Source organism: Bos indicus, chromosome 9 (assembly GCF_029378745.1).
Source record: "Bos indicus isolate NIAB-ARS_2022 breed Sahiwal x Tharparkar chromosome 9, NIAB-ARS_B.indTharparkar_mat_pri_1.0, whole genome shotgun sequence".
Taxonomy (NCBI): Eukaryota; Metazoa; Chordata; class Mammalia; order Artiodactyla; family Bovidae; genus Bos; species Bos indicus.
Genome location: NC_091768.1, coordinates 93,663,768 through 93,680,191, shown reverse-complemented (window position 1 = coordinate 93,680,191; position 16,424 = coordinate 93,663,768). Strand labels below are relative to the sequence as shown.

The 16,424-nt window shown below is 44.6% G+C and overlaps 1 pseudogene; it reads right to left on the bottom strand.

Moving 5' to 3' along the window:
• Nucleotides 1-11,323: 11,323 nt before the first annotated feature.
• LOC109563688 (translation machinery-associated protein 7-like) lies at nucleotides 11,324-14,440 on the bottom strand (annotated as a pseudogene).
• Nucleotides 14,441-16,424: the final 1,984 nt, after the last annotated feature.

Genomic DNA, 16,424 nt, shown 5'->3' with positions numbered 1-16,424 from the left:
AGTAAGGTGGCTCACCAAACAGAGAGCTTTTGCCCACTTGACGTTTGCCGTCCTTCTTTTGATGCTGCTCCCTAATTTTTATTCAAGGAAAGCACCCACTCCCTGGTCTCAGTCTGCAGGGATGGGAAGGGACCCACTCACCTTATACCCCTGGCTTTTGGCCATTGGCAAACCCTCTCTTCTTCATGGTGATTGTCCAGGACTGACACGCCTAAATGAGCCAGTGAGAGTCAGGCCCTGAACTTGTGTTGCCACCTCTGGGGTGAAAGGAGGGTGAATTCTTGAGCTACTGGCTGACATCTTGCCACAAGGGAGGAGCCAGCTGGGGAAAAACACAAACTCAGAGGAGAACTCACCTGGAGAGAGACCATGGCTGCAGCCCTGCCTGCACCCGACTTTCCAGTCTTTCCCTTTTTATGTTTCAAGCCTGTTTGAATCGGAGTTTCTATCACTTAAACACAAAAGAGTTCCGCATGTTAGTGTTGGCAAGCTGGACAAAATACTGTAGAGAACAATGTTTGAAATAAAGTGATAGATTAATATTCCTACATGGCTTGGTAAAAAAGGAATTAACGATTCTTTGTGTCCTCATCATAGAGCCCATGTCACCTTTGGAAGGTAGGGTGATACCGTGGTTAATGGGAAAGAGCAGAGTGTGGTCTTCCATCTTAGAGGCATCTGATTTTAATTCTGGTGGAAATAAGAAAGTCTATATTTGCATGTTATAGGTGCCAGTCACGTTAGATCTGTATCCTAAACTCTAATATGTTATGTACCAGTCTCTGCACTGGCCTCAATCCTGAATTAGAAACTGTTGGTGTAGGTGTTGGGCTGAGGTGGTCCAGAAGAAGCATAAACCCACAGTTTTGGAAGAGGGTGTGTTAGTTCCCAACACCTGTGTAACCAAGGAGCAAGAAGCTTAGTACGTTTATCATCGGATGGTTTTCATCAGTCAGGATCTGGGCACAGCTTAACTGGGTCCTCTGCTTGGGGTCTCATAAGGCAGCAGTCATAATATAGGTGAGGCCAGTTTCTGTCTGGAACTTGAGAGTCCTCATTCAAGTTCACGTGGTAGTTAGCAGAATTCAGTTGCTCTTGGTGTGGGTCCCGTTTTCTGTCCGTTGGTGACACTGTCAGCTCCTTCCTAGGTGCTCTGACAGCATGGAAGCGTACTTCCTCAAGGCCAGTCTGTAGTCCTTATTGCTGCTGCAGCAAATTACCACAGAGGTAGTGGCTTAAAACAACACCAGTGTATTACTTTATGCTTGCCGCTCTGCAGAGGTCTGGGCACAGTTGGAATCAACTGGTTTCTCTACTTTGGGTCCCACAAGATGTGATCACAAGGGCTGTGATCCTTTCTGGAGGTTTTGGGGAAGTAGCTGCTTCTAAGCTCACTCTGGTTGTTAGCAGGATTCGGTTCCTTGTGGTTGTAGGACCGTAGCCCATTTCCTTGCTGGCTGTCAACTGGGGGCCACCTTCGGCTCCTAGAGACCTTTCTCTGGTCCTTGTACTTGGCCCCTACGTCTCAGAACCAGCAACAGTGCCTTAAATCCTTTGACTCTGGGAGCCTCTCTAGCTTCCTGTTGGCCACATCTCACCTGCCTCTCTACTGCAGCACTTCTCTGACTCCCGCCAGAGAAATTTCTGTGTTTTTAATCGTTTATATGATGAGATTGAGCCCACTCACATAATCCAGAGTAATCTCCTTAGAAGTCTGTAATCTTAATCACATCTGCTGAGTCTCTTTTGTTACCCAGTGAGTTCTGGAATTAGAGCATGCCATCTTTGCTGGGGTAGGGGTGATCATTCTGCCTACCAAGCCAATGAAGAGAATCTCATTCCCTTGGCTAGAATGGAGGTAGGATGTGACATAATCACAGGAAGGACTATCCAGTCACTTCTGCTCTTCTCTGTGGGCCAGAAAGACATTCCAGGTTCCACTTGCACTCAAGGGAAGGGGACTACATGAGTCTGTGACCCACAGGGGTCTCACCATGGGGGTTAACTGAGAGCTGGGTGGCCTCATGGTTGTTGAACTAGGTGACCTTTCCAACCAGTGCTCCAGTGAGAAGGAGGCAGGCCCTCTTCTAGCCTTACCAGAATATTCTTTCCCCACCCAGGTCAGCTCTGGGCAGCGTTCTCTTGCCTGGGTCTTCCCTCTCTGATTTACTACTGTTTCTCCCCACCTATGTGAGTTTAGTTGGGAATTTTGAGGTTTCCTTTAGAGTGGCCTGGCCAGGCCTTACTTTTATACTTTAGATCTGCAGCTTCTATTTCTCTGGGCTGAAAAGAGTGAGTCTAAGGTTTAGATGGGGAGTTGTTTTGTGCCTGAGTGAGGGTTGTGCTGCAGGACATGTAGTGTGTCCCTTTGGGTCCACGTATAGGGCGGACTCTTGGACCCATCTGCCTCTGGTACAGCCTGTGGAGTGAGGGGATGTGGGATAATGCAGGGAGAGTGGGGTGGTCCTTCCTACTCTGGGGGACATCCGAGGAGAGCATTTAAAACCATGCACACACTCTTGTTGGGAATGTAAATTAATGCAGACACTATGGAGAACAGTGTGGAGATTTCTTAAAAAACTAAGAATAAAACTACCGTGTGACCCAGCAATCCCACTACTGGGCGTATACCCTGAGAAAATCTTAATTGAAGAAGACACATGTACCCCAGTGTTCACTGTAGCACAATTTACAATAGCGGGGACATGGAAGCAACCTAGATGTCCACTGATAGATGAATGGGTAAGGAAGTTGTAGTATATACATACAATGAAATAATACTCAGCCATAAAAAGGAGCTCATTTAAGTCATTCTAGTGAGGTGAATGAACCTAGAGCCTATTTACAGAATGAAGTAAGTCAGAAAGAGAACAAATATTGTATATTAATGCATATATATGGAATCTAGAAAAATGGTACCAATGAACCTATGTGCAGGGCAGGAATAGAGATGCAGACAGAGACAACAGACTTGTGGGCACAGCGGAGGAGGAGAGGGTGGGGGAAATGGACAGAGTAGCACTGAAACGTCGTCACTGTATGTGAAACAGACGACCAATGGGAAGTCGCCATATAACACGGGGAGCTCAGCTGGGTGCTCTGTGACAGCCTGGAGGGGGGATGGGGAGGGAGGCTCAGGAGGGTGGGGATGCGTGTGTGCTTACGGCTGATTCACATTGTTGTGTGGCAGAAGCCAACACAATACTGTAAAGCAATTATCCTCCAATTAAAAATAAATCTGAAAACACACACACACACAGAAGTGTTGTGCCGAGAGCCCACTCTCCTTGGCCTCGTTCACCCTGGCTGCATTCTCAACCCTCTTCTTCCCGTTTCTCCAAAAATTATTTGCAAAAAGTTATTCTTACTGACATTCCTAACCATTTACCAGGCATCAGAGATAGAGCCCCTCTTAGGGTGTGAGTGAGTCCCAGTCCTCCCGAGATAACGGCTTGGCTGTGGTCTCAGTTACTGCAAACTGGGTGTCTGGTTAAGTAGAGGTTTATCACAGTCACAGCAAAAGAGAATACAAGATGCCATGAAATATCGGAGTACAAAACCGTTTCTTTATTTCTATTTTCCAACAAAACACAAATATGTTCCTCTCCCAAATAGTGATACTTCTTTTATGTCTTTTCTGAAATACACTGTTTTGCATTTTGTCTTATCTAGAAAACAGCCAGTTTCTGTCTTCCCTGCCACCTGCCACCTGCCACTTTCAGGCTCTTTGGGAGTTGTGAACTGTGTGTGTGCATGCGCGTGTGCATGTATGTGTTTATGACTGGCTATCTTTGCGATAGGTGGGGGTCCAGAAGTTGACTGTCTTTAAATGAATTGAATAACACTAAAATATTGTCCCTACTCTTTGTCGATTTTATGCTGAATGTTCTAAGCCGTGAAGTGGCAGCTGTCGTTTTGTGTTTCCACTGAATAGTGGATAGCTCAAATGTCTCCCCCTCTTTAATAAGACCCAAGTCTACTCATCTACCATGTGTGGAAAGAGATGAGAAAAATACATACATGCCCTGTTGGTTCTGGCTATGCGTTTTGTCAGTGCCGTGAACTTGCTGGGGATCAGTCTTAAATGTCCAGCTTAAGGTGAAACTCAAAGAGAAACTGTAAAATGTGATGTGATGCTCTTGGTCCAGTGGTTTTACAGGCAGATTAATTCTGAGATGTATTTAACTAGGCTGGAGTATCAGAGATTTTGATAGATAAGAATAAGAGCTCTAAAAGGATCCTCTGGTAAATTAAGACTTATTTCACTGTCTTATCCTGGTCCTTTGACAAAGCCCTTTCATCCAAGTGTGTGGGCTTTCACCTTCATTACTACATCATTCTTTAGACAGATCATCTTATATCATTTAACAGATCCTAAGCTCTGAGGGTCAGTGAGCTCTCTTCCCTTTTTTGACCTGATTTGTCCTCGTAGCCGCTGACTTGTTCCTCTTTCTTGCTGTGAAGACTGGCAGGTGGAAGAGAACCTCAGGTTAATGGTGACTTTTGCCCAAGGTCCCAAATGTTCCCAAGTGGAGATGGTGCAGAGAATGCAAAGTGATGGAGAAGGCAATGGCACCCCACTCCAGTACTCTTGCCTGGAGAATCCCATGGATGGAGGAGCCTGGTAGGCTGCAGTCCATGGGGTCGCTAAGAGTCGGACACGACTGAGCGACTTCACTTTCACTTTTCACTTTCATGCATTGGAGAAGGAAATGGCAACCCTCCAGTGTTCTTGCCTGGAGAATCCCAGGGATGGGGGAGCCTGGTGGGCTGCCGTCTCTGGGGTCGCACAGAGTCGGACACGACTGAAGCGACTTAGCAGCAGCAGCAGCCAAGGTAAAGTTTTTTGTGTGTGTATGTGGTTGTATTATAGACATACAGTAAAGCAAAAAATATGGAGCAGTACTCAAGTATATAGCTTGAGCTTTTAAAAAAAGCGTATGTAAACACTCGTGTATCCATCATTTAGTGACGATATGATATAACATTTCCAATATCGCAGAAGTTTCCCTCGTTCCCCTTCCCAATCTATACGCACCCCTGTCTTTTCCCCGCTTTTTTTTTTTAAAAGAATGCAAAGTGAATGATGCCTTTGCTGTTTAGTTTCTATTAAGACCCATTTTCTGACTTATTAGTAAATAGCCAGGTGCCCCCATAGCCGAGTGGAATGAATCTGAGGGGACGGGGGCTCCCCGGTGTGCCCAGCTGCCCTGTGCACGTTGCCTAATGTCCTGGGCTCCACAGAACATTCAAAAAATTAACACGCTCACCAAATATGTTTTTCTTGCTCATTAACTCGATAAAGCCCACTGGTTTTTTAGAATCACAGCAGCAAGTTGTAAATGATGTATGAAATGAAAAATCTTTTCTCGCCCAGTGAACAGGGAGAGAGAACTGAATGCTTTCTCACTGTGGCGCTTACAGTCACATCTAAACGCAGAGATGGCCACGTACCAGCAGTGACCTCAGCAGACGTCCAGGGCGAGCAAGTGTGAGCTCACCGTCAGACCCCTGTATCCCCAGGAATTCCTCCTCCTCCACATGCTCTGCCGGAGCCCAAAGAGTATGTGGCTGAGAGAAACGCAGCGAGTGACCCAGCTGTCTGCCCTCTGGGGACAGCAGCGGCCTGGGTTCTGATTGGATGTCAGGACCACCCCTCGGGGGCCACTGGTGTCCGAGGCTTGGTTTGCGTCATGCAGTCGCAGTGGTGGTAATATGTCGTCCAGCTGCTGCTCTTCACTCGCTTGATAAACTAACACCTATCTGCAAGCTCAAGCACCCAGCACTGGGCCAGGGATTGTGAAGGACAAAATAAACATAAAATAGAAAATTCCAGCTCCGCATTCAAACTGCCTGTAAGATGACAAAATGGGGAATTTACTAGACATTTCTCCCCCAAACGGAATACTTTTATTCTTATTGTTGCCCTTGTGGTGTTGTCACAGTGATTCATACAGAGTGATCAACAGTGCCTTATATGTTTACTCTTGTAGATCATGTGCGTTCGTTGTTTTGAGAAATGGGGAAAGACTGAAAAATGGAGGAAGACAGTTTTCAGTGGCTCTGTCTCATGGGGATGGACCCACATTAACCCAACTCAGGAAGGCTGATGGTGTAGACCAAAATGCTGATTTATTGTTTTGAAATGTGTTCGTGACCTGGGAAGGTGCATTATAATCAGAAGATTGCAGGTGAGCATGGACTCCTAACGAGGGGCTCTGAGAACCCACCCTAGTCATCTTTCTCAGAGAAGCTGGCCTGCCCCCGGGACGGCTGTTGGGCGTCTGGACCAGGCAGCTCCCCCCTCTCAGTCAAGTCGGGAGTCTCCTTCTTCTCCATCTTTCCATGACTGTCCATCCCTCCTGACTGATGTATTCTTTCTTTAGATATTTAACCTCATCAGCCAGTTGACAGTCATGTCCTACAAGCCTGCAGGTCTTTCTTTCTCTAGTTTTAGGAGACCCTGCATGTCTCTTTGGTCTGCAGATATCAATTTTATAGTTCAACCTCAAGAGGAAACGTTGCCTCCAAGTTTATAGCCCCCTTTTGTCCCTGTTACCTTCTTCTGTATGGTAATTGTCATGACTCACCCACGACGCTATGGTAGAACAGACAACATCAAGTTTGGAAGTCTGGAAGTCTCCCAGAAACCAAGGCTACATCCCCACCATGAACACTAACTATGGATTTTAAGTTTGGTTTTGGTTTTGGGGTGAATTTCTGGGAGGTTATCTTTACCCATTTAATCCAGCTGCTTAAATGATAGCCATTCAGCAGCTTGGTGGTACATGAATGTAAATGTGTTAATGTCTTCTTGGGAGAAGACAGAAGGCATCCCCCAGAATGGCCGGGTCATGACCTAACTGTCTGATCGTCTGTCCGTCTTAATAGTCACTGTGTATTTCTATATCATTAGTTTCTCTCCTGGTGCTGCCCTGTCCCTCATGATTGAAAAGGTAGCTGAAATAACTGGATTGCCTTGCGTGGTCAATTTTGGGGGTTGTGTGTGTATATATACACACACATATTATACACACCCATATATATATATATTCTGACTCCTCTTAATAAAAAACTGCTGATAGTTCAAAAGCTTCCTATGCTTTCATCAATACAATGAATGTGTCCTGAAAAAGACAGTATTCTAAGATGAGAAGTACATCGTTGACATCAGTTGCTCCGTAAATGCCAGAAAGACATTCATGCTCGGGATTCAGTATAGCCACATTTGTAGAAGATAGAATTTCCACATTTCAATATTCATGGAAATTACTCCATTATTTGCCACCCCTCCCCTGCCCTACCCTAACAGCACTGCATTGGAGCCAATTCCATTTTGCATAAAGATGAGCAAATATCAGTCCGAATCCACACAGACGTTTACATAATTATGACATAAGAAATATCATTTTTAAACAATGAGACTCTGAATAAAGCCTCAGGTGAAGTTATCTCAGAGGCCGTAGGAAGCATGCAGTTTTGAAACGTTGTCTGCAGTGAGGATTTCACCCTGACAGATGAGGAGGTTTGGGGTGGGTAGAGGACCCGAGAAGGAGACAGATGTGCTGGCAGTGGCCAACAAGCTCCCTTCTCAAATTAAAGGGTTGGTAGAAGGAGGTGGACCTCACTTGGAATCCCTTTACAACCACAGAAAGAATGGAAAGTGAGCATGGGCCATAGAGGCTTAAAGAATTTGGCAGAATGAATGTAAGATAGAAGTGATGTGTCTGCTCTAGAAACAGATCTCATCTCTGACCAGAGATTTATCCCTGCGAATGCTGGCTGTGTTTACATGCGTCCTGTCTCTGGGAATGCGCATGCTCTCAGTTTCATTTTTCCTCGTAAAGAAGTTCTGTGTGTAAAATGTCCTGGGAGTCACCTTCCATACACTTAATCTGCCTCAGTAGCCCGGGTCATTCCCAGAAAAGCACATTGGGTTTTGCTGTTTACATATCTTGACAAACTCAGCCTCTGAGGCAATGCATATCGAACCAGCTGTAAGGACATTAAAATGAAAAGCTAGCATCTTCCCTGTTCAGTGAAATATTCACTTCAAGGCACACTTACCAGTCTGAATTTAAAAGACACTGCTCGAATGGAAGTTGGAGTTAGTTTGAAAGTTGGTTCACTGCAGAATGCCCTGCAATCAAAGGGGACATTGCCCCTTAAATTTTGAAAGTGTCAAACATGCACCCCACCCAGTAGGACTATATTGATGACAGAGGATAAAATACACATGCATATTTATGACACTTACCTAGGGTTTCTAGGAAGCCTTTCTTCCAGGAACTCAAAAGCTTCACTAGAATTACCTCGGGGACTTCTGATGCTGGGGGAGTCCCCCTAGACTGCCTGGTTCACCTCTTTGCCTCCAGGCAGCCTGATCTCGACAGGTTCCCGCCTCTCCTCCTACAGTCTCTGGGGGAAGGGGACTCGCAACCTTTATGATAACCCATCTAATAATGAGATTCCTCTGTTACCCTTGAAGCACATTTGTTCTTTTCTTTAAAAGAGACGTTAATAGTCTGATCACAATTTATACACTCAGCCTGTTTTAAAGTCACCTTCTCAGCATGCTTTTCTTAAATACTACAAGCCATTCTTTTCAGGTCTCACTTTTGGATTATCGAGTTGATTTTCTTGCTTTCCTTTCTTCCAGGTGGAGTGGGGCCCTGGGGAGTAAGCATTGGGTGTTTAAGGGAGAGGCGTCTGGGGTCAAATAGACATCAGTGTGAGTGTTTTGAGTGTCAACTCCAGTATTTACTGGCTGTGATTTGGAGCAAATTACTTGGCCTCTTAAAGCTTTGGTTTCTTCATCTGTAAAATGAAGATAATATGGTTGTGACTCACTGAGTTGTCCTGAAGATTAAATGAGATGATAAAGAATTTATACCACGCTGGGCACAGAACTGTTTCTTCCACTACATTATCTTCAGATTTGGTGTTCCTTATATTCCAAAGGAGATACGTCTTTGAGAAGCCGTGCAAGAGTTCCAGTTTGAAAGTGGGGTAGGGGTTTGGGTCTTTTGTGGCCCACACCTGTTCTGTTTAGTCCTAATTTCTTTCCATGTGGTCACTGTTCTTCCCATGCCAGTTGTCAAATATTTAGAAATGAATGAATTTTGAGTTAAGCTGGGAGCTAGCTGAAAGGATATGCAGTCATCTTGAAGTTGCTAAGTGGAATGGATCAGAGACAAAAGGACAAGTACTCTGTAATTCTGCATAGATGAGGTACCTAAAGGAGTCAAGTTTATCGAGACAAAAAGTAGATAGCCCCAGCCAGATGTGTTGTGGGTGGGGAAGAGATGAGGAGTTATTGTTCCATGGGTAGAGTTTCGATTTGGAAAGAAGAAAGAAGTTCTGGAGATGGCTATATATATGCACAGCAGTGTGAATATTCTCAATGTACACTTTAAAGTGGTAAATTTTATGTTATTCTATTTTATCACAATAGAAAAGAATATATAATGGATAATTTCATTTCTGCAAATAGGAACTCCTTTGATACTTAAATGATCAGTTTTTTTTTTTTAGTTTTACCGAGGCACATTTTTACATATTAGGCTCTCAGTCAATCAACCAAAAATATATTCCCTGCTTGCTTGACCTCAGGGTGTGTCAGAGAATCACAGACGTGGTGAAAGACAGCTCTCTTGTCAATACAGTTGGGGAAAAAGTGAGCACTCAGGCAAAGGGAGGGGAAAACAGAGAAAGTCTTGAAGAAATCAGTTCTGTGCTCCTGCTGAATCCCGAGAAAAGGCAGGGGGAAAGAATGCGAGCTGGAGGCTGTGGAGGGTGGGAGAGAAGGTTGAGATAAGCAGACCCACCTTCTGGGCAGGAGAGAAGGGAACCCCTCCAGGTGAGAGAGACGCCCCGCCCCACGCAGGCCCTGCTGTCTGAGGGCAGCTTCCAATCGAGTGGGTAAATGAGAGGCTTTCATGGGACCCGGGGAGGCAGGCAGAGAGGCCTTTAGAATGCAGTCAACAAGGAGCCAGTGTCGAACTAGAGAAAATAAGCCCTGTTTCAGCAAGGCTTGTCTGTGGGCGGTGGGGAGGGGGCGGAGTTCAGAGCGGCCTATCTTTTTTCTCTACGCGGCTGCATTGTTTCTGAGGCCTTGTGCAATTCTTTTTGTCTCAAGGGCCCCCCTGCCCTGATTTGGATTTCTCTGTCTCCAGGAACCTGCTGAACGGATCTTAACTCTCCCCCCCAAACCACGTTTCCCTCCCCACTTCCCAGTTTCTGTTTTGGCAACACGTTTCAGACACACACACTTGAAACACTAATATTGTCTTGGCCTCCTGCCTTTCCTTCAATCTGCATATTGTAGACATCAAATCATTCTGTTTTTTTTTTTTTTTTTTTTGATGGAGGCCTGGTTACAAGGGTAGGTAGTCTAGTGTTATGAAAATGAAGGAGAATAAGAACTTAAAAGGAGCCAGGGGATTTGGCAATGAGGTGATCACCCGGCGACTCTCCTGACATTGTTTTCAGTGTAACATTAGGAGCATGTGTGAGACCCTAGTGATGAAGCAGGGACTTGGTAGGCAAAACGTGGCTGAGGAGGGCACAGCACCTTGTCCAGCTTTATTTCTGTTCAGGACGTGCGTTCATTTCAAGGGTAAAACATGCAAGACTAAGTCGCTTCAGTTGTGTCCGACTCTGTGCAACCCCACAGACAGCAGCCCACCAGGCTCCCCCGTCCCTGGGGTTCTCAAGGCAAGAACACTGGAGTGGGTTGCCATTTCCTTCTCCAATGCATGAAAGTGAAAAGTGAAAGTGAAGTCGCTCAGTCGTGTCCGACTCTTAGCGACCCCATGGCCTGCAGCCTACTAGGCTCCTCCGTCCCTGGGATTTTCCAGGCAGGAGTACTGGAGTGGGGTGCCACTGCAAGAAGATTCTACTCGCCCAATAATGCAGTCCAGCATCTGAGCCTCTTCCCTGCCTTCCTTCCGCATTTCCTGGAGGGTGGTGGAGGGGTGGCAATGGGGACTTACCTGCCCTCCTGTTCTGTCTGCAGTAAATGAACACTCACCTGAACTTCACTACCGCACGGAGGTTGGGGGCTTAATGTGTAGCAAGGACTTGGCATCACACACGGTGTAGATATAAAGAATAATGCAGTTTCCCCCTCCACGCTTCTTTTGTCCAGATTATTCACCTTTTTTTTTTTTTTTAAACAAAAGCTTATGCTTAAATGTACAGTAGGTGCCAAGACAACACTGGATTCCAGCTATAGGTGGCAACGGATATCATGGCTGGGAATCCAGATGTTTGAACAGGAATGGAACTAAGGGTCATCATTGCCTCAGGCACAAGGAACAGCTTACTTTTTGTCAGACTTCTTAATTCCACCCGTGGCTAGGGGGCCTTTCACCTGGGCCTTTGGTTTTAGCTCCTTGAGTGTCTTTTGCCCCTCCTTCTGTTTCCCCTTGAATGCCTTGTCTTCCTCATCCATGTCCTAGGCCTGCTTCTTGAGCTGCTTCAGGGGCTTCTTCTGCCACCTTCCCAGCCCAACATGGTGCCTGCTGCCCCTCCCCGGACCCCACTGCAGGACTATTCACCTTCTTGAATTAAATAATTTTTGAATATTACTGAGTTTATTATTATTATTATTTTTTTGTCTATTGTTGTCAAAACCACACCTATTAATGACCCAAGAAAGTGAAAGAAAAAAACCAAGAATTTGATTTTCTGGACAATGGAGTTTTCACTGCTGTCCAGAATATCCCTTTACACTTGGCTCTTCCGCTCAGGCTCTTGGGCTGCACACCAGACAGAGCTGGCGACAGCAGCGCCTTGGCCAGCCACCCGGGCCAGATCCCCCAGGAGACGCCGCGTCGCCTGCGCCTGCCTTCCGAGCCCTGGCTGTGGGCTCATGGCCCCCTCATGCTGGGGCCTGTTACACTTGGATTCCTCCTTGACTTTTTCTGTAGAGGCTTCTGGTCACTCTGCTCTCCTGCCCTCTGGTGTGGGCCTCCCCAGAGGTCTCCACGGCTGGGCCCTGCCTCCTCATCTCTGGGCGGAAGGTGAAGCTTTGGATATGGTAACAGTCAGTGGTTCACAGATGTGACATCATTAAAAAATAAAAAGAAAAACAACATGAATCAGACCATGTAACTTACCCACTTAAAACTGTTCCCGGGGCTCTTACTCCTCCCTTCTGACATCCTTTACTTTGGTCACTCCGACTTGCTTTCCACTTCCTGAGTCTGTCTGTCTGTTCTCTTTCACCACTGAGCCCTTGCAAGCAGCCATTCCACCCTCAATTTTTTGCCCTGGAGGGTCCCCAAAGTATGCAAGACATTCCCCAGGGGCCACACTGCAATCCAGGCTGGATGGAATATCGAAAGAAGCCAATGGCTATTCTAGAAGGACTGTGAACAGCAGTTTATGGGGAAGGGAGCAAAGTCAGGGATCAAGTATATGGTGGGGAACTTGGTCTCTCAGCAGAGGGATCTTACAGATAAGCGACAGGATCTTTTGTTTTTTAGTTGCAGCATGCAGCAGTTAAATAAATAAAATATTAAAAAAAAAAGAAAAATGACAGTGATTGTTTCCAAAGTTTCCAGCATTTGACTGCAGAGCTCTGTGGTCACTGCTGAATTATTTCAAGGGGTTGGTGAATCCAAACACTGCCTATAGAATAAAAGTTCCACATAGAACTTTTTCATGTATATTTATATTGAAATGAATAAAATACAAATTAAAGTATAACTGAGTTCACTGTTACTTAAAAAAAAATGATGGTGTATTTTCTCTAATAGTGCCTTCTAAAGGTATAATTTGAAGTCGGTGTACTCAGATTTTCAAGAAATCTAGGTGCGAATCCTAGCTTCACCATTGGGTGATGTTTTTTAACCTTTTTAATCTCTGTTCCACCTATTGAATGGACTTTATAATTCCAGACTCATCATACTATTGTGAAGTTTCAATGCCATATTAAATACTGCAGTTTATAAATATGCTCCACAATACTTAATTGCAAGAAATGTGTGAGAATCCTTTCTTTTTTTTGAAAACCAGACAGTCAGCAGAAATCCCTGTCATCCACCAAAATGGTGCGCAAGTCAGTCATAGGATGCAGTGGTGATCTTGTTGCTAAATATGTAACAACTGGGATGCTGAATTTAGTTAGGACACAGGTATCAGCTGATAGTTTCAATTTTATTGCTCAGTCATATGGAAGTGATATAATAAGGCTGTGTTTTGGAACTTCATTAATTTGCAACATCAATAGATATAGGTATCTTCTTTACTGAATTGGAAAACAGTTTTGAATATTAAAGAATATTTAAAAAATTTTTTTGTGCTACTCAAACACAACTCCAGGCAACAGATAAAACACATTTTAAAGTTTAATTTGCATTATTAACATTTTATCCATCACTTTCTTAAGTCTATTCTGGGGGTCAGCAAAATTTTTCTGTAAAGGACCAGGAAGGCAGGCCATACCGTCTTTCTTTCTTTTAAATTAATTTTTATTGGAGTATAGTTGCTTTTCAGATGTTGTGTTAGTTTCTGCTGTACAGCAAAGTGAATCATATATCCCGTCTTTTTTGGATTTACTTCCTCTTAAGGTCAGCACAGAGCACTGAGTGGAGGGTCCAGTGCCATATAGTAGTTGCTCATTATTATCTGTTTTATACATAGCAGTGTATATACCTCTGTTTCAGCTACACAATTCCATTGTTGCAGAAAGGAAGCAGGAAAAGCAGCCATTGACAAAGCATGAATGAATGAGTATGGTTACATTCGAATAAAACTTTATATATAAAAACAGGTGGTGGGCTGGATTTGTCGTGTGGGCCATAGTTTGCTAATTCCTGGTCTTAGAACATCACGCCCTGCTTTGCTGCTGCTGCTGATGGGCGGGGGTTGCTAATTTCTGCGGTGTAAACACTGTCATCCAGGCTGGTGGCAAGCTACCAATGTGACATCACTGCACACGGAGTTGGCTAGAGCTATCCCCATGATGGTATTTCTACGATTCAGGTACAGCCAGGGTAAAGGACTCCAAGAGCACAGATTTTAGTTATAGTCCAATCTAGTCAAATACTGAAGAAGTGATTAGTTTTAAGTATTTATTGCTTCTTATATTTAATATAATTTATTTAGTTTTAAGCTTTTATGATTTCATTTTAAAATAATGACCGTGTTTAACCAACCAGCTCACAAAAGGCCTGAAAATTTAACAATTGATTCTCCTGAGCCAGTAGAGCCTGGTTGCCTTCCCCCATCAGGGACCACATGAAAGTTCCAGAAAACAGAAGAAAAGCTCTAAAGTCTGCCACCACCAGTGCCGGTGAGGTGTCCTGGCCCAGGCTGGTGGTTCTGTTCTGATGGCTAGTGGAGCACAGAGATCTCACTTCAGCTCATCGGGTGCCTCATGGGAACTGTGCACAGGCCCCAGCCCCTCATGGGACCCACCTTTTCCACTCATCTCCATTCCCCGTCCTCTGGAGCACCCCCTCCCCCAGGTAGAAGCACCTCGGCCTCCAGCAGCAGCACATGCAGCCACCTCTCCTCTTACGTCTCTGTGTGCAGATGCGATCCTAGGGGGTGAGGGCCTTCTGGACAGGTGCCTGCTTGGCTTCTATGTCTCTGGTCCTCAAATAAGAGGGATGTTAGAGTCGCCTTAGCTGAACCCCACCACCAGCATCCAGTCAGAGTGAAAAGCAAAGGGGAAAAATAGTGCCTCTCATTCTTTTATGATTCCTCTTGTAATGAGAATAAAATAGGAATTAACTCATTTAAAAAATTATCTGGCTACTTGTTTCTCTTGTTTAAAGCAGTGTTAGCTATCACTGTTAATAAATAGAAGAAACTAGATGTCTAGTGTTTACAATAAACTTCACAGTGAAATTTTAAAAATTAGGTCAAAAAATTGGCTCAATCCATGTGTTTAATTTAGATTTCTAAAAATGCCTAACGAAAGTAGGTAATTGAGGCCCAAGTGTGTATTAGTGACACTAGCTTATACAGAATTTGAGAAAATCAGGGACTTCCCTGGTGGTACAGTGAATAAGAATCTGCCTGCCAATGCAGGGGACACGTGTTTGATCTCCGCTCCCAGAAGGTTCCACTTGTCACGGGGCAACCAAGCCACTGCACCACAACTACTGAGCCTACACTCTCCAGCCCCTGCATCCCAGGGCCCGCGCCCCACAGCAGAGAAGCCGCCCCAGTGAGAAGCCTGTGGACCACAGTGAGAAGTAGTCCCTGCTCAATGCGACTAGAGAAAGCCCGTGCAGAGCAACGGAGATCCAGTGCAGCCAAAAATAAAGTAAATAATTAAAAAAAAGAATAATTTGAGAAAATTAGAAAACCATAAGAAAGTTCTATCTACTGCAATTGAACTTTTCTACAAAACCAAGACAGAGTTACAGATGTAGAAAATAAACTTATGGTTAACCGGATGGCGGGGAGGGGTTGGGGGAAGGAGGGGTGAATTGGAAGATTGTTACTGACGCGTACACAGTACTGTATATGAAGTAGATAACTAGTAAGGACCTACTGTATCGAACAGAAAATTCTACTCCATGCTCTGTAATGTCCCATATGGGAAAAGACTCTAAAAAAGAGTGGGTATATGTGTAACAGATTCATTTTGCTGTATGCCTGAAACTAACACAGCTTTGTAAATCAATTGTTTTGTTGTTTAGTTGCTAAATCGTGTCTGACTCTTGCAACTCCATGGACTGTAGCCCCCCACGATCCTCTGTCCACGGGGTTTCCCAGGCAAGCATACTGGTGGCCATTTCCTTCTCCAGGTGATCTTCCCAACCCAAGGGTCGACACCGCGTCTCCTGCATTGGCAGATGGATTCTTTACCACTGAGCCACCTGGGAAGCCCAAATCAATTGTACCCCAATAAAAATTTAAAAAAGAGAATTAAAAAAAGAAAAGAAAATTCCAGCTATTTAAATTGCTTGACTTTCAGTTCAGGGCATGTGGCAAAACTGGGTCTTCAACTTCCCCAGTAAGTAGGCATTTCATTTATGTATTTATTTTTCATAATGCAAGTATCAATGTTTAGGCCAAAGTAGGTAGATATTAAGTTTGATCTCTTCCAAGTATCATCTTCAGGAAGCACAGTTTTTCTTTTCTATATCCTAAGGTATACTCATCAATAAATACTATTGTCCTATTAAAGGTATACAACAAAAACAGCAAGGCTCCTAATCCTGACCATATGTACCCCTGAGGTAGCGCACTAGCCTGAAGAAAGTTGAACAGAATGTGGAGGGCGCGCAGCTGCTCATCTTCATGCTGTGTCCTGACATTTAGTACCCCAACAACCGAAGTCTCAACATTTGTTTTCTCTCCTATCTGGATTCTATATTGGTCTCCTAACTTCAGCTAACTTCCATCTTCCCTTTTCCCCTTCCACTCCTTTTAAGAAAAATTAATAGACTTTATTTTTT